The sequence below is a fragment of the Passer domesticus genome, chromosome 28, assembly GCF_036417665.1.
Source record: "Passer domesticus isolate bPasDom1 chromosome 28, bPasDom1.hap1, whole genome shotgun sequence".
NCBI lineage: Eukaryota > Metazoa > Chordata > Aves > Passeriformes > Passeridae > Passer > Passer domesticus.
Window position 1 is genome coordinate 4,945,447 of NC_087501.1, and position 18,772 is coordinate 4,964,218.

Here is an 18,772-nt window from a genome sequence, read left to right on the forward strand (position 1 = left end):
ACATTTGCCACATACCCTTCAAAATAACAACAGTGAAGAAGTACCAAAGACAGCCAAAACACAAACATCTGTTTTAGGGAACATCCTTATGGGCTGGGAACAAAACAACCTCTGCCTTTCCACCAAGGATTGGTTAAATGAGCCAAAGACATTTGCTTGGATCAACAGCATTGTCTAAAAACTTGAATTTACTGCACTTACACACTCTTACATATTCATGGCATGCAGGTATAACATATATACATCTCTACTATAAAATTATAAAGTTCAACTTGCCACTACAGGTAAAACTTCAGCTATTGATAAAATGTTCTCTCAATAGTTGGAAGGCTTCCACTATCACACCGTTTGTAAAACAGGAAATATGATTTACAAGCCTTAATAGTTTGCAGAACTCCAGTTTTACACCTGGCCTAATTATTGGTAAGATAGGAACTAAATATTTGTTCATCTGAGGTGTTTTAACACCTGCACTGACTTCCTGTCCCCAGATCTTGGGTACATTTCTTGTTCATGAGTACAACAGGTAAGAATCAGGGATCTGACGGGTTGGTGAACTTCCACCCTCAGTTTCAGCAATAGCAAAGCTGCACTTGGATCCCTGACTGCACAACACACCCAGCCTTGTCCTTTGTCACAGGAAAATCCCCAGCACCAGTGCAAATTTCTCTTGTGCTGTGCAGTGTGGCCCAGAAACTCCAAATATCCAGGAGTTCAGAATCTGTGTGCAACTCAAGAAATTCTGGTTAGAGGAAGTAAAAAGGATATGTCTGTAGGTTGAGAGTAAAAGAGCAGTTAGTATAAAAGCAAAAGTCCATTCAGTTGACAGAAACCAAACATAAAAGATACGAAATCACAGTTCTATGATTTAATCTGTATAACACAGTTTAAAGCTTTTCAGAACAAAGCAGATGAATTCTGGTCTACATTTCCCCCATACCACTACAAAACTCACCCTCAGATCTAGAGAATTCCTAGAAAAGGAAAGGGAGAAGATCAGCAATCTTGTTTGAAACTTTGTAAAGTCTGAAGAGTTTGTCAGGCAACTTTCCCCTCAGGCACTGACAGATGGTGCAGGAGGAAGGGGTGAGCTGAAAGGTGATGGCAAACAGGCTGATAAGGCAGCAGCTCTGCTAGCACTGGGGAAAGGCCCTTAAAGAAGGTATGAAAAGATCTTGGAAAAGGATGGGTTAGGGAATAGCAGGAGGAGGCAGTGTAGCTGAACTAATAACCTAAATTGATCCCCCTTAGTAGTACCACAAACATGGGGAGCATTGCCAACACGGCCACAGGGGCAGCACATCCCTGTCCTACAGCCCAAGCCTGGAAATTCAGGTAGAAAGACAAAACTCAGATCTTTAAAATATTATTAAGGTGGGAGTGTTTTTTCATGTTTCAAGTGCACAGGTCCAGGAGCTGGGCTCAGCACCCCCTCAACACAAGCTGCTCCTAGCGCTGAACCCCCAACACTCAAATCATTTGTGCAAATGTATGAGCAACAACCAAATTAAAGATATTCTGGTGCTATGCCTCTTGATTCTGCAAGGATTACACTCTAAATACTCAAAAAAGGAGAGGGTGTTAGGGAGGGAGGCAGCACCTGCACGTGACATGAAGAACAGAAGGAGGAGAGGTACATTGCCAATTTACAGATCAGAAACAGGGGTCCATGAAATTTAAGCCACTTGCCTGAAATAATATGGGGGAAAAAACTCAGCTCTACCCTCCCACTTTCCAGAGCTGTCTTTCAGAGCACAATTGCACTCAGTCCCTTCCCAGCACAGCTAAATGGTATTCAAATTGTTTAGTACTGGGGAAAGCAGAAAAACATCTTCTAAAAAAGAAAATAAAAGTTCCTACCATCAAGAAAAGTATTTTAAATTCCTGATTATTTATGCAATAGAGTCAAATATTTAAAATGGTATTTCCTTTCCCATAATAATGCTGGCACAAAAGACAAACCTGCAGTTCAAACACAAAAATAAATTAAAATCATGATGTTTCATGCACCATTTACCTGGGCAATGCCACCACCTTGTGGTCTGCACAGCAACTCTCTGCTCCAATCCCAACGTCTCCAACACGGACTGAAGCTAAAGCTGTTAGCTGCTCTCTTTTGAGGGAGCTTTGCTCACACTCCACTGCTGAACAGCCATAGCAGGGTGCCACTGATGCAATTTAATGAAATAAGATTATTTAGCCATTGTTAGTACAAATTAATACCTGTTCTCAACACAAAGTTACATTTACTCCGTGAGCACAACACCTCCTATTCATGTAACCTTGAAAAAAGATCTTGTACTGTTATTCCAGCATAGATTCCTTTTCTCTCTTCTGAACCATATTCTATCCCATCCAAACTTTTCTTTTCCTTTACAGCATCTTGAGGTCAAACTGATTCCTATAAAGCCGTGCCACTCACCACTTTGAGCAGTGCAGGTACATATTTTGCTTCCCAAGTGACGCTTCATAGAAATGTTTGCTTGCTCTTTATGTTCAGAGCAGAAACTCAGTGTTCTACCACTATTTTATTGCCTGGAATTACAGATTATCAGTACTGTCTGCTCTCCAAGAGGATGGAACATTTCCTGCTGTGTGGCCCAGGCACACACAGGAGAATGACTCCATAACTATGGAATCCCTTTAGTAGTGGCAGCACAGTCAGAGAAGCAGCACCACCAAAGTCAATCCTCACCAAAATGGAAACATTTTAACCTCAAGCCTCACTTCTCCCTGTCACAGTACCCTGGTGCCACTACCTGCAAGTCAGACATCACCTGCAAAGACAGGGAACACTTGGATAGGTGCTGGCCTTAGAAAAAACCTCAAAACCCAAACAAACCACACACAAATTACTGTCTTGGGAGTTAGTGGCAGCCTCTCTGATGAATTTGAAGCACATCTTTTGGCGTTATGGACATGCTGCCTGTTTCAAGCATGAGATCATGTCCACCAGGCAGTTTCTCTGGGATAGTAGCTTGCCCTGCAGGTCACTGGAGCAGGAGCCCCATTTTACAGCCCTACCCAGAGAAATTTGTTAAGATATGATGGCCTCAGTCTCAACCAGGTTCCACAGAAGCAGGTACACAGAAGCCTTACTCCACACCAGGCTTTTGTCCCCCCAAGCACAAATGGCAGCACAGCTTGAAGGGATGCTCTATACAGAAGGAAAGGAAAGAGCTGTCCCAACCACTCCAGAGCAGTTCTGCATAAAGGCAGATTTCCTTCTGGATTAGATCCAGCTTTCAGTGCCTACACAGATCAAATGGAAGATTAACAATCCCAGATTTTGCTAAGGACTTGTGTCTTTGCAGTGCAACTAAAGATCCTCAGGTGACAGGCCAAAAAAAAGTGGATATGAAACATCTCAAGTTTGGCCACATGAACATTTATTGCAAAACCCATTTCTGCTCTAAGTAGAAAAAGCCTATCTGAAGCTGCTATAAAGATATAAAAATACTTTGGATACCTTCTATTGATACAATCAAGACATCCTGTATGATGTAAGCCCAGACTGCTTTCCCGTGCACAAAAGCATTGACAACAATTTTTCCTGCTCTGATCGGCACAGGACTGGTTCAGGGTAACACCAGAGCCAAGAACAGCACGTTGTCAGCCTGCAGCATCCTCCTCAGAGGATCATATCCTCTTTGTACTGCAGCTCTTGGACAAAAGCACCACCTTGCCAATTTTATACTTCTTTTACCAGCTAGTTTTGCAATTCCATTATTCCAATTTACACTTGCCAAATAGTCATGGACCTCAAAGAGTCTTACATCATAGTCAAACTCATTCCAAAAACATTGAAAGCTACTACCTTTCTCTCCCTTTACTTTGCTGCTTCTTTCACATCTCAGTGGAGCAGCTTCAGAGCTCTATCAGTGAAAAACAGAGGCCACGCTCCATGGGGAAGGGTGGCTGGAATGGTTTATTACAGAATCAGCCATTTACAACTGCTCTCACTTTCTCCAAAGCAGATTCAGACCACGGTCTTTGATCTAAGCCAGGATCTTGGACTGGAAACATCTGCTTTGGGAGGATTAAGAATAGTTATGGAGTCATTCCTGTCATTTTCCTTGCTCAGACAAGCTCTAGGGTGCAATCTCTGTAAGCAATTGAGCACCTTATTCCCTTGGCTCTCTTTGAAAGTTTTAGCCCATAATGTCTTCCTCCTAAATCCCACTGGCATTTGCTACGTTCACATGCTATATTTAAACCTCTTAATCTAAATTACAAACTCTACAGCCTCTTTACAGCACTCTTAGTACACTTAACACAACAGGATCCTCATCACCAACAGGAATTTGCACAGTTATTAGTATAAAAAAATATATATGGGGGAAAAAAGTAACCTTATGGTCTAGGGCTTGAATTTGATTTATAGGCATTGTAAATAGCTCGCAGAACAAGGAGTCAGCAGGAAATGCTTTACCAAATGCAACACAGATAATAGCATACCTGAATTTTACTAAATACTTGTATTTTTGGTATTTTTTATGTGTATTCAAAACTCTCAAGGGGAAGAAAAATCACATCTTGGGGAGTTACAGGTGATCACAAACACACAGAAGTCTCCAATCTTATCTGCAGCAACTGAGTGCCAGATTATGACACAAAAACCATGCTAGTGATCACTGAACTTTGTCTTATGAGCAGCACCTGAGTATCTGACAATTTGTCCCTTCCTGCTGAAAGGTGCAAGAGCAATGCTCTCATTTACTCCTGAACTTCTTAGTGTTCCTCCCCACGTTTCATCCCACAGTAAAAGCATCTTCCATTTATTATATTTATGGAGAGTAAGTAGGACTAAACTAGAGAACAAAATAATTTGTGAAGATTTATAAACTCTTTCTGTAGACCTTGGTGCTTCACCTCAAGGTACCCCACCAACATTCTGGAGAAGTTTTACTACTCATTATTTCATTTGAGTATACAGTAAACCCCACTAAACTGGAACCAACCCAAAAACACCACAAGAAGGCTAAAAAGCCATTTTATAGAAAAGAAGGGGCAGCCCAGCCAAAACTTTCCAGAAGCTCAAAAGCAAACAGCACCATGTGGGCAGGATCACAGGAAGCTGCAAACCAGCCACAACCAAAGGGAAAAAAACACTTCAAGCACCACGTACAGGCATAACCCCACCCTACCACCCTGCTGCAGCAAATTAAATCGTCTCCTACATGGAGAACATTCTCAAAGTGTTGCTTTTCCACCAGAGAACCTTCCCCCCTACCTTCTTCCCCAGACAGGCAGACTTGTGGTCTGAGAGAGGAGGACTCAACACCTCAGGAACCAGAGCTGCCCCCCAATTCTGGAAGGCTCTGCAGCACCCTCAGTCATCAGCACTTCAGAGGAAACATCTGGCACAGCTCACACCTGATGGAACTTTTCTCATCCTCCCCACAGCCTTTAAAGGTAATTTACCCCCACCCTTTCTCCTAATATTTTCTTTTTTTTTTTTCCCCCACAAGAAGAGAAAAATGATTACTTTGATTACCTGTTAATCAAAATTTTCTGTTCCAGAGCTATGTGCAAGGTGGGGGTGGTCAAAGCTGTGCTTTCCTCTGAGGAAAAGGCACTTGCAGACAAAGCTTTACTTCAAGCCTTTGGTGTTGGTTTCTAGAGCACCTGTTAAGTGGAGAAAAACACATTATCAGCATTTGCTAAACATTTATTTCAACATTTCTTGAACATTTTAAGCATCTTGACTTTTGCCTTGTGAGTCCCAGGGTGGAAAACAGGCACTAATGCCAAGAGACTGTTTTTGACTGTAGAACCTGCAGCAGTGGTCAAGCACATTCTCCTTTCTCTTAACTGCAAAAAATGTGACCTCTTCCCAGACCTGAAGTGCAAATTTCCTGACAGGTTTCGATTTTGATACCCAAAATGACACAAATTTAAGGGAAAAGGCCCCAATAGCACATGAACTTCCCCTTCATGTACATCATAGGAAATATATTATATACACTCAGCAAGTTAAAGTACATCCCTGAAGAAGGAATTCTTCCTGAAACCTTCCTCAGCTGTATCATTAAAAAAAAAAAAAAAAAAAAAAAAAAAAAAAAAAAAAAAAAAAAGCTGTAAATGCTGCCCAGCTCTTTGTGGTGTTTTTACAGCACTTAAAATTATATTTTGCTTTGGGACCTTGGGCTGCCACTGTCAAGCAATAATATTGTCTTAAGGGCTAATTTCCAGAAGCAATTTCAATTTCAAAACTAATTTATTTGGGAGGAAGCAAACTTGTGCCTCTTCATGTCAGGATTAAATATCCTATAGAAAACAGGGAGTTTTATCAGCAGATCAGAGGAGCACACTCAGATCCTGTTTTCACAGCTGTGAACGCATCAGGCAGATTGCAAAGGTCGGGGCTGAGGAATCTTCCATAGGTGGCAGCATTACTGCAGGATTTTAGGGAGAAATCCAGATGAGCAGGATGATACTTCAGCATCGGCAGGAATCTCCCTTATGGGAAAAACCTTCTAGGAAATAATTACTTTATTTCTGTAGTGCTGTCACACAGGCCAGGCTGCCATATAAACCTAGACAATGAATATTAAAATCCAGTTATGAAATGCAGCCACTTCTGGGGTAGGTTTTGAAATCTTTTTGGTGGAAAGGATTACAGCATGGATCAAAAAGAAACTGATCCTATAGTTATGTTTTACAGAAATTAAGGGTAAGGAATTCCAGCCAAACAACCCTTAATAATGAGCTGAGTTGATAATTTATGGCTAATAATAGGCCTATAATTATCAATAAACTTGGCTTTTACTTTCAGAGGCAGAATAAGGGGGGGGTTACCCCAAAACAGAGGCTCATTCATAAGGTAATTTTCAAAGTCAGAGTCCCACCACCACCCCAACAGGAGGAGCAGAAGCCTCCAGAACCTGATTTTCCTCAGCTGCTTAATCAGCTTCATAAGGTGCATGTGATTCAGAATTCCTCCTTCCCCTTTCTCATCTCTTTTTTAGGACACTGGTACAGAAATGTCCCAGAGGAAACTGCCTGGCATCTCCCTGCTGCTGTGTCACAGCTGCCTCACCCTCTTATGCTTTTGGTCCCCTCTCCTGGCTGATTTCATCTCCAAAAATAAGGAGGAAAAGGCAAAAGTATAAACCAATCCTTTTAGAGGAGTCTGAACACATTTCCTGTTCTACAAACCACATTGACAATGGAAACTTAGAACAGAAATTATCCAGGATTTGTGAAAACCCACCTCAAACCTCCTGTCACAGTCAACACTGTACCCACTCCAAATGTTAACCTTCAAAGACAAATACCCTGAGTTGCCCTGAAGACCTTGGAAGTGTTCCTGGATGACACTAAATTCCACACAGTGAACACAAATGAGAGGGATCCAACCAAGTTTGGCCAGGGTTTCTTTTTGAAAGGATCCAAAACAAATTTCAGAGTTGGGGGATGAGGGGTGTTCCTGTTTCAATTTCAATTTGAAGCATTTTGGGGCTCCTACCTAAAAAAAAAAAAAAAAAAAAAAAAAAAAAAAAAAAAACCAAAAAAAAAACAAAAAAAAACAAAACACCACCACAAAGAAAAAGTAACTGAAAATCCCACTTAAATTCTTCTTTTGACAATAGTTTTACTATAAAGATCTGAAAATTAGTTGCATTTTCTCTAGGTTTCCCTCCTCTTTCACAGCATTTTAACAAAACAGCACCCATTCCCATTAAGAATAAGGAAAGTTTGCATTTTTGCATTTGTTCTTTAGATATTTATAACACTTAAAAATCTGATTTTTTGTTTGTTCTCATTACTCTCCAACACCTTTCTCCAGTGCTCCAGTGAAGCTCTTCTCCATAGTCTACTCGCCTCTTCAATTATTACACTGAAATTCCTTGTATTAAAAACTGACCCAAAACAAGGCGCCATTCCTATTTTAGTACATTTTCCCAGTCTTTTCTGAATAATCTCACTAAAGCATGGGAATCTCTTCTGCCATGACCCATGATTACTAGAAAGAGCAGTTGCTGTTACATCGATCAGATCAGTGCTCTGGGAGGTAAGCAAAATGCAGGGGAATGAGGATGATGAATTGATTTTTGTTTTCTTGAAACAAATTGAAAAATGCAACAAGCCTGCAATTAATTGTTCTGTCTACTATGCAGATTGAACTTATTTAACTATTTAATTAAACAAGGAATTAACACTGTTAGCAAAACGTGGTCTGGGTCATGCCTTCCTCATTTTCTCTTCCCCTCCTCTATGCATCCACTTGAATTTTATGACACAGAGGCCTCTCTTTGTCACAGCTGCAAACAGTAGCAGCATTGAGTGATGTACTCATGTGGCCAAAAATAACCCAGCAAGTGTCCCTTCAGCCTGGGGGCATCCAGCAGCATGGCCTAGTGCTTGGCACAGCCCTGGAAACTCAACACCTTCCCAGATGGGAAATAAAAAGCCAAGAGCCTTGTATATACATTTAAAGGGATGATGACTTCATTTTCCTTCACATGTTTACTATTTTAAAATAAGTTTTTATAGCTATATATTTTTTCAGGGTGCTATTTTCATTTTTTTAGCTGAATTCCACCAAGACTCATTGTTCCCTGCCTTCATTTTCCCACTTTTACACAGAATCACAGAATGGTGGAATAGTTTGTGTTGGAAGGGACCTTAAATCCCATCCAGCACCACCCTCTGTCATGGGCAGGGACACCTCCCACAGTCCCAGCCCAAAGCCCCATCCAACCTGGCCCTGGACACTTCCAGGGCTGTGGGAACCACAACTTCTCTGCAAATTCCATCCCAGCCCTCCACTACCCTCACAAGCAATAATTGCATCCTAATATTTCATCTAAACATGACCTTCTTCATTTTATGACATTTTCATCTTGTGTTCTTTTATAATTTTTCTGAGATCACATAAAATCTTATGCAGAATTTATTTTACACATTTATTTTACAAGACTTTCAGGTCTTTCTTAGTAAATAGCAATTCTAGACATTCATGTAGCAATAAGAAGTCAGGCTCCTGAATGCTAGGTGCAGTAGGATGTCCAAATGCATGGATCTGGCTAAAGAAACCATTATTGTTACTTCTTTTAGAAAAAAAGGAAGAAATTAGATTATTTGCTTAGCTGGCACAACAAACATGAAACAGAACAGAGAACAAAATCTAAATCACTTAAACTCCTTGTCAATCTTCTAATGAAGAACTTATCCTTCATTTCTCAAAAATAAAACTATAGGATCAGTTTCTTTTTGATCTGTGCTGTGATCTTTTCCACCAAACAGATTTCAAAACCTACCCCAGAAGTGGCTGCATTTCAGTGCTACATCAGGCAGATCCTACAATAGAAACAACTGAAATTTGTAAAGCAGAAAGGGCAGTTTCAGCTTAAAACCATGATAGAATCATTGGGTTTGCTGATTTTTTAGGGAATAAAGCTTGTTCTCAAGACCAGTAAACTTTTTTTATCTTCCCATTCAACTCTGGAGTGATTTTTGACATGATGCAAGTGAAAAGAGTCGCCTGAATTATTCTGTTGGTGTGGATCAGAACAAAATGGGGAGCAATAATATTTAACACTGCACATCGCTGTACCCTCTTTAGGAGCCCTGAAAACATCAGAGACTGGGAAAACAAAGGTTTGATAGTTTATTACTGCTGTCAACAGAAGTTCTAGGTGGATTGGAATGCTCCTCACAGAGCTCTCAGTTTTGAGTTGTCTCGTGGCCAAGACCACTTTTCCAAATGCAGGGAGTAGCGCTGGATAAACATCCTCTAGGTTCATGCAGAGTTAGGGATGTCAGGTTGGGCCCTGTGGATGCTGTTTTCCAATGTCCTGTTTATTGCTTCTCCAGCCTCCCCCTCAAGGGAATGTCCCCTTGCAGTTCTGGAGGAATGTTGCCATGAATCCACAATTTAACACATTTCAGATTTCACAGGGCTCTCCTGGTAAAACAACCACCCATCCCCAGGAAAGTAAAAGCAAGGTGCTCATTCCAGAGGAGCCCCATTTGATCTGGAGCAGTCTGCAGAAGCTATGAGGATGGCAAACACAAACCACCAGCTTGGGAGGGAAGGAGTGGGCAGGCTCTGGCAATGCTGGATGAAACTGGTCCTACACCCAGGCTGTTTGCAACAGCTCTGCTGATGCTGGCACTGCACAGGGAAACCAGGAGGAGCAGCAGGCAGAGGAAGGATCTATTTCAGGCTGCTGCAAAATGAACACTGCAGCTTCTGGTTTCTTGTGGCAGAGCCAAAGTCCAGTTGTCTTCTCACTATTCCAAGAGAACAATAGAAATACAGTCCTTTAAGCAAACTATTTCCTCCTTATGCAATGTCCCAGCTGATGCAAGAAGAGGAGCTCTGAGCAAAAACATGGCCAAAAAAATGAGAAAGCAGGAAAATGAAAGTGGATTTGTATGTGAATTAAGGGATGAAAGACTCTTTTTGAGCAGGAGAGCAGAAGCAAGTTGTCAGGGCTGTGGTCCCTCACTAGTGGCTGGTTCCTGCGGACAGAAGTTTTTATGTGTACTTTAAACTGAAGTTATGGTTAATGTGTTCAAATAACTTGCTATGAAGAGGGGGTTAGATGTTTTGCTTTCAAAATGACCTGATTTTTAGAGGGTCCAAGTAAACCAAAGTTTTGATTACAACAACTACTTTGTTGCTGAGGATCCCTGAAGAATCTGCCTGTTTCCATAGTGTTGGGTAAGAGCAGGCAGAGAGGATTTTGTAAGTTTTACATTTTATTTTTATGCTGGGAAGGGAAGTTTTCCAAGCTTTGAAATGTACTCTTTTTTTCTACAATGTAGAAAAACTAAGGCCTTTTAAAAGGTCTTAGTTAAAACCCTTTTGTTATTACTTGGTAAAGTACAGAGAAAGAGATTCAGCTTTTGCTGATGATGACCAGCAACAAATTTAACTAGGGCACTGGTTTGCAGTGTGACAGTCTAAGTTCAAGAACTTGGCAGAATCAAGCAGAAGAAGAACTTAAATTGACCCTCTTGTGAATGGGAAACCCTTGCTAGAAAAAACCAAAACACTGTACCTCCTCTTCATATCTTAGACCATTTCATTGAGATCACAGCATTTTGTTAAATAAAATGTTATAATTAGCTTTGTGTCTGGGTGTGGAGACCCTGAGAGGCATTCCCTGAGTTAGGGAGACACAAGAAAAGCTGTTAGAGCCCATTGGCTCCTTCCCCTTGTTCCTATGTCCCTCACCTGAGATTAAGGTGTTTTCCCTCCCTACTCCCCTGTTGGCCCTCATCTTTGGTCTGCCTCCATGTCACTGTTCAGCCCCTGCCTCTCGAGACACAGAAACCTGGACTCCCCCTCTGAGTCTTGCCTTGGGACCCTGAACATCTTACCATGTAGCTGAATTAAACATCTGTGGATACCATGCAAGGGCCCTTTTTGCTTCCTTACCCTGGACTTTCCTAGCAGCTATTTTGGCTGCAACATCCAGGTATGGTATATAGCAATATAGCTGCTGGTGTCAATGTGTTTGATTAAACTTATCATTGTGCTCACAATATTGACAAGAGCTGCTCAAACACACTCTGAGAAACCAAACACTGTTTTGCTGAGCCCCAAATGTTCCATTTGAAGCACTGCAAGTTCTTAAACTTTCACATTTTGCCTGTAACTGATCCATTGTTCCTGCAGCCTTTCTTATATAACCACCAGGAGCAGAATTGATCAGCTTCTTGGTTTCCCGGAGTCCCTGCAGAGTCCAGGGAACTTCCAGATTCTGGGAAATACTCCTTGCTTTGTCCAGTTTTGGAAAGAAGAAGTTTCTCTCAAGCCAGAAATATTTTTGCTTTTTGGGTAGAGGGTAATTTTCTGCCACTGAATATTTATGTGCATTCTCTTGTGGCTCAGATTTTTCTAGAGAACAGCTCTGTACTTTCAAAGAGCAGCTCTCATTTGCCACCCACTTTCTTATCACTTCTTGCAACTGCGTTAAAATATGGAATGTGAAAGCTGACTTATTCTAACCTTGTGGTTTTGTCCATCAGGGTTGTTCATCCTTGGATTCAATGTCACCAAGAGGGTTCTACAAAAAGCAGAAATGAGCAGCTAGGGAAGCAGGAGGACTTGGAAAATCTGGTTCCTAAAACACATATTCTTCAGAGACACACATTCTTCATATTCAGATTCTCTGCTGTCCAGAAGGATGCAAATTTTGATTAAGGTGTTTTCCACAGATAAATGATTTTAATGATTTTCGAGTGTATATTCTCTGGAGTTTATCAGGCCAAAATTTACTGTGCAGGTAAACATTCAATTGCATTTTCTTGAAGCTGTAAGCAGCTGAATATTCTTGGAACATCCATTACTACAAAACTTAATTGGAATTGATCATTGAGTCAAAAGTTCCTATGTGGAATAGAGAAATAGGAACTCATCTATAGAGATAGAGACCATCTAAGCCTCATGTTGGTTGAAGCAATGGGGATAGGAGAAGTTTACTTTTAATCTCAGTGACCATAAAATAAAAGCAATGACATTGCAGAAATGTAGCTTTACCCAGTGGTCCAGCTCAAGGCTGGGAATAACACTTGGAACTCCGTGAAAACTCATCTACTGTTAAGCAAAGGGAAAGAAGTCAACCTGAACCACTTTTTAATACTTAAACCTTGCACTAGAAGCTCAGATGAACTAATTTCTCTTTGCATGCAGCGGGCTGGGCAGATGTTCTGTGACTAATTACTGCAGCTCAGCACAGTGCTTGTTAGCCATTATCAGCTGGATCTTGTGTCCTTGTGTGACCACATTCTAAATTACACCTGGTTTATAGGGATGGCTCTTTTCAAAGACCCCTGGATACCTAATTCTGGCATTCTGCACACTTGTGTTTGCCTGAGAATAGTTTGAATGTATTGATAGTTAAGTATCAGTAAAGGAGTTTTTACTTTCTATCCCTCTATCCCTCTTTGAGTCTTTTATACAGTAACTTTCAGTTTAAAAAATAAATGGCTTTTTCCTCTGGGATAGAAGTACCCAGGTGTCTCTGTTGATGGGCAAAGCAAGAAGCAGGATCATGTCAAAACCATTATGTACAGGGAACCTCAAAGGAAAATGTATTCTATTCTGTGTAGTGAAGTGCAAGGATGATACAGGCACAGAAAGGGAAAGGAGAGAAGGTCAATATAGAAAGTAATTCAGGGTTCCTCTTGTCTAGGATTTTTAAACAGTATCTAGGTTTAGCCAACTAAGAATCACATTAAACAACTTGCCCTTTTCCTGTTTCTCAGGGGTCCTCCCTTCACAGTTCGATTGAGCTGTTTCTTCAGCTGCGGATCATGGATACATTGCAGTTCTCTCTGAAGAAAGGGACACCTTTTCCTCCTTCATGGCAGCACTTGGCTGTGGCAATACCGTTGTGATGTATTGCCAGGCTTAATTACAAATTGTAGCAGTGGGGGTTTGGGGGTTTTCTGAGGCTGTTTGGGGCTCCTTTGCAGTGGGCTTTGGGTATGTTTGGTCTCTGACTGTCTGGTTGGGATGGCAGTTTGAAGATGTTTAGTCTATGTTTGCCTCTTGTCTAGCCTGTGGCAGTTGCAGTAATTTCTCTCTGTCTGTCCCCAGAAATCCTGCCCCTAGCCTAGAGAATTCTCTGTCAGTTATAGTCTTTTCCCTTTACTATTGGTTTGTCTCTCCCGCCTTGGCTTCTGACCTTCCCCCCGCCCCGATTTCCTGCGCTCTCCTACAGAACAGCAGCAGTTTTCTCTGCCCCCTCGCTCTCTGCCCCTGCTTCCCCTTGGAGCTGTCGGACCTCGCGCTCTTCGGCACAGCCACCGCGGCCGGCGCCCCGCTCCGCTGCGGAGGGGACACGGCCCCGCTCCTGCCCGCTCCGGTGCGGCTGCTGCCCCGCGGCTGCGGTTTCTGCCGCGGGACAGAGATCGCCCCGCGCGGCTCCGGCCGCCCCGCTCCGCCGCCGCCGCTGCCGCGAGCGCTGCGGCATCTGCCCGGCCCGGCGCTGCTGCCCGCGGGAAAGCCGCGCTGCCAAGGCCGAGCGGCGCCAGCGACAGCACCGTGCCCGCCGGCAGAGAAATAAAAGCAGCTGGGAAAAGCAAGCACAAGGCCCTTCTTTATTTCCTTTGCCACGAATCCTTTAGGCGTTGAATCCACGTTCTGAGCCAGCTGAACTGTGACCCTGCCCACCGGCAGCAGACACAGGGCACGGCCACTCTTGACGTGGGCCCCGATCATCCCCCTTGACTGGGGCGCAACGTCACTTTGGCGCCCAGCATGAGGCACAGATCCCACAGAAAGGATTGTCTCCAGGGTGCACGGACGCCCCTGCCAAGCGAAGTTCGTGGTCCGTCAAGTACTGCCGGTGATTTCGTGCACTCTCTGTTTACTGCAGCTCCCGGGAAAGCCAACCCTCTCCGTTCCAGATGAGAGAGGAGCTTTCCCCTTGGATCGAGGACCACCTCCGAGATTTTCGTTTCCAGGAATCTTAGGTTTTGTGAGTATTCCAGTGGCCGGGATGGACACAACTGGGGTACCCTGAAACTGGGTGGGGGTGACTCCTGGGGATTAGGAGAAGCGTAGTGCGCAATGTTCAACCCCCCAGTGCTGGTGATTCTTGGGTGTTTTTCCTTTAGTTTTGGTTTTACCTCGGAGGTGGGTGGAAAAGAACCTAGCAAATAGTCTGAATATTCTAGTGGCTGGGACGAACTTGACTAGGGTGCAATGGGTGCGAGACTGTCTGTTAGGGAGAAGGAAGTTTATAACCAAGTTGTGGATTCCTTGGTGGGAGGAGGGTTTTATTTATCTAAGGGAAAAGTTAAGAGATTTGTTAAGTGGATTTTCTTTCATTTTCCAACTACTGCCTTTGATGAAGTAAAACCACTAAGATTTTGGGATAAGATCAGAATGAAACTTGGAGAAGATGCAATGATAGATGGTGAATCAAAAAGTAATTTATATCCTCTCTTTATAAAAGTGAGAACTATCACATTAGTAATGGAAAAGAAAGTGAAAGAAAATCCAAATAGATCTTCCCAGCTCCTCCTGAAACCCCTGCTCCAGTCCCCCTTGTTCCTGACCCCCAGCATCTCTAACCGAGTGAGCTGAGGGGAGCAAACCACCTGCAGCAAGTGCACAGCTGCCCCCACATTGTCGATCTCCCTAGCTCCCCACATCTCCCCCAGTTCCGCCCTGGCTCTGACAGGACTGATCACCCTGTCAGAGCTCCTTTCCTGGATCCTAATACCTCACCCCTTTTACCTGTAGTAAAACCTGTAGATTGTCCCCCAGATTGCTCACCTCACCCATAGTCTCAGAAGGGAGAATGTCAAATAGATTTGCCTTCATTTTGTGGTTCTTCTCCCCATAATCCCTTTCTCACCTGCTCCTTCCCCCTTACCTCAAGTCACAAAATGGTGGACACCACATGGCTTGGTCCCCATCTTGTGGTCCTCCTTCTACTTCCCATAATCGCTTTTTCCTTTGTTCCCTTCCCCTGTGTAAGAGCCTAAATGAGAGATGCGGGACTCCAGGCGGCTCTTCCAAAACGCAGTTTATTCCATGCAAGATGTTAGAGCAGTCCAGGGTCATGGGTGACAGAGCCTGTGCCTAGAGCTGTCAGCTGCAGCAGGCCTGGAGACCCTTAGTTTAGGTTACAAATGCATTATATACTTTTCTTTGCTGAGCATCTTAATACAGTAGAACCAATCTATACCTTAACTTTTATCTATAGCTTATCATAACTAATACAATTACCATATTCATGTTAGTATTCTCCAATCACTAAATGTTAGTACATTACAGTTTAAGCTAGAAGTTGTTCTTCAGTTTTCTTGCAGTGGAAAATTCTGAGACCTTTTTTCTACTTGCAACATTTGCTGACTTGTTTGCCTGTGCTATCTTTCTGCTTGGTAAAAACATCTTGTTTGAGGTGGGTTTATCCTTTGTTCTAAGTCATAAAAACCCCCTTCTAACTAACATACCCTTTGCCTCCTTGGTTATACAGTAAGACTGGCTTAGCAATTCTTTTCTTCTATATCAAAACTTGCTTCCATCTCTATTCCTTCCTCAGCTTCTACATTCAAAAATCTTTCTGCTAAGCATACATATCTGTGAGACTTTCTTGTCAAACTTTCATCCTTCCCAACACCCCTGTCCCAAAACCCACAATTGTGCTCTGGCTTCTCCTCTTCCCATCCTCAAATTACCCTAGCTTTACCGCCTGTATCTCCCTTCAATGAAGTGTTTCTAGATTTTGTAGGCAAAGTCAGAAAGGTAGTGTAAAGGTGAACTCCTAGATTAAAAGCCCAAGATAACATCATAATAAACATCGTAACCAAAGGTGCAAATGAAGACTGCAAGACAGTCATTCTCAGCCTTCCTTCATTGCCGCCACCATTGTTAGACCATTGTTAGACAGTATCCATACAGACACTGTCTCCCCACACAGAACAGGTATTGACCAGTGTACAAAGCAGAAAGAATAAGGAGGCACAGTTATTACATAAATGATGAGACATCAGATAATGAAGTAACCAAGCTGGGGTGTAAGAATGAACACATCCAAGACCTGTATAGAAAAGCCATGCAAAATGGAAATCCTTACCTATGAATTTGCTCATGGGGATTTTGCAATGCTTTCCAGAACAAATGATTGTTTTCTGAAGCAGCAAAGCCCGTGAATTTAATGAAGATATTTCCATTGATTACATAGACTCAGCATTCCTCCTTTAAAACATGGACTGCACACTGGGATGTTTCCTCCTTGTTAGACCTAAGTATAGAAGAATGTAGCAGAAAAGCAAGACATCCTCAAGTAGAAGCACCAAAGAAAGTCGCCACAGCACAAGCAGACGCTCCACTACCTTCCACCTCATCGCGAATGTCAAGACTACGTCCATGTTTTCACTGCAAGCAAAAAGGGCATTTTGTAAGGGACTGTCCCTATCTAAGGAAGGCCCCCCCCCCCCCCCCCCCGGTTCCACCAAGAAGGGGAAAAGAAAAGGAATGTCAAGAAAATGACCAACAAAAAAAATCAGCACATGAGCACGATACTGCCCCATGCAAAGATATGAATAGGACAGAGCACAGAGAAGACAGTTATGAACCAGACCAATGAAATACCACCCCGTCGCCATTGGAGGACCCAGCTGATGTAGCTATAGCCTCCAAGCGAAAGAAGAAAAAATAATTCCTGTATTTCTTTTCTTTATTTTCTGGTGAAAGTTATTGTTAAATCTCCTAATGTGTTTTCTTTCTTTTATATTCCAGGTGACATCCATACTGGACAACATATGGAAACAACTGAACATCTTTACAGAATGGAGTTTGTCTGGATGGATGTGATCTGTCCTCAAAGACATTTGTTTAGTTGTGTTAATGCTGTGCCTAATTTCTGTTGTTATCAGCATTTGTGGAAAACTGTTTGTTAAAAGTATTGCCAACCCCAGCCGGGAACTCTCTCCTCCTCAGTGATGGTAGAAAGAATGCAAAGTTTAATTAGATACCATTGCCACTGCTGTCATCCCCTCAAAGGCTATCATAAAAATTAAACAAAAAAAGGGGAATTGTAGCAGTGGGGGTCTGGGGGGTTTTGGGGTTTTTTGAGGCTGTTTGGGGCTCCTCTGCAGCGGGCTTTGGGTATGTTTGGTCTCTGACTGGTTGGGACGGCAGTTTGAAGATGTTTAGTCTATGTTTGCCTCTTGTCTAGCCTGTGGCACTTGGAGTAATTTCTCTCTGTCTGTCCCCAGAAATCCTGCCCCTAACCTAGAGAATTCTCTGTCAGTTATATTGCTATTGCTTTGTCTTTCCCGCCTTGGCTTCTGACCTTCCCCTGCCCCGATTTCCCGCGGTCTCCTACAGAACAGCAGCAGTTTTCTCTGCCCCCTTGCTCTGTGCCCCTACCTTCCCCTTGGAGCTGCCGGCCCCCGCGCTCTCCGGCACAGCCACCGCGGCCGGCGCCCCGCTCCACTGCGGGAAGGGACATGGCCCCGCTGCTGCCCGCTCCACTGGCGCCGCCGGTGCAGCTGCTGCCCCGTGGCTGCGGTTTCTGTGGAGGCACCAAGATCGCCCCACGCGGCTCCGGCCACTCTGCTCCGCCGCCACCGCTGCCTGTGAGTGCTACGTCATCTGCCCAGCACCGCTGCCCCGCGGGAAAGCCGAGCTGCCAAAGTCGAGTGGCACCACCAACAGCACCATCCCCGCGTGGGAGAGAAATAAAAGCAGCTCGGAAAAGCAAGCACAGGGCCCTTCTTTATTCCTTTGCCACAAATCCTTTAAGTGTTGAACCTGCATTCTGAGCCAGCCAAACCGTGACCCTGCCCACCGGTGGCAGAGACAGGGCACGGCCACTCTTGACGGGTGCCCCGATCGCCTCCCGGGACCGGGCGCAACGTCAACAAACAACTGTGTCTTTCACTGGTGTCTTATAATTAGCTTCCCGTTTGCCAAGTTGAGAATGACATTGTCTGAAGCATGAGCACATAATTCAGTGATCAGAGTTCTGATCTTGGAAATCATACAGGAGTTATTTGGCCTTCTACATGTATGGGCCCTTCCCTGAAGAGGAACTAGCACAGCACAGTCAAAATGAAAAGAAAATGTCTGGGCTTGCTGGAACTTTTGTCCTGGTTTTGCTTGTTTGACATACCATGGTTTGGATTTTGAAGGGGAAGGGGAGAAAGTAAAGTAGGGGAATATACAGAAAATATGTAAGAAGGAATGGAAAAGCATAGAAAGAGCAGATCATGCAAACATTGAAAGATGCTTTTGGACAGTAAGGTGGATAGTCTGCTCTTGAGACCCCACCTGCAGAGCTGCTTCCAG

At 43.3% G+C, this 18,772-nt stretch overlaps 1 protein-coding gene and 2 long non-coding RNA genes across 5 annotated transcripts in view; 2 read left to right on the forward strand and 1 right to left on the reverse strand.

Moving 5' to 3' along the window:
- LOC135287130 (transcription factor COE2-like) overlaps positions 1-5,619 on the reverse strand; it is a 43,782-nt gene extending 38,163 nt beyond the window's left edge. The window contains exon 1 of one of the 3 annotated variants that reach the window (XM_064400466.1): positions 5,498-5,619. The gene's annotated coding sequence lies outside the window, so the exon portion shown is untranslated. Of the gene's footprint in view, positions 1-5,233; positions 5,364-5,497 lie in introns of those variants that run through there. The other 2 variants (XM_064400464.1, XM_064400465.1) reach the window with 2 other exon arrangements.
- A 664-nt stretch (positions 5,620-6,283) lies between these two features.
- LOC135287132 (uncharacterized) lies at positions 6,284-7,481 on the forward strand. Its single transcript, XR_010350985.1, has 3 exons — positions 6,284-6,676; positions 6,779-6,826; positions 6,972-7,481. It is a non-coding gene; the product is annotated as an uncharacterized LOC135287132 (long non-coding RNA).
- A 5,940-nt stretch (positions 7,482-13,421) lies between these two features.
- Positions 13,422-18,185, forward strand: LOC135287171 (uncharacterized). Its single transcript, XR_010351005.1, has 2 exons — positions 13,422-14,444; positions 17,219-18,185. It is a non-coding gene; the product is annotated as an uncharacterized LOC135287171 (long non-coding RNA).
- Positions 18,186-18,772: the final 587 nt, after the last annotated feature.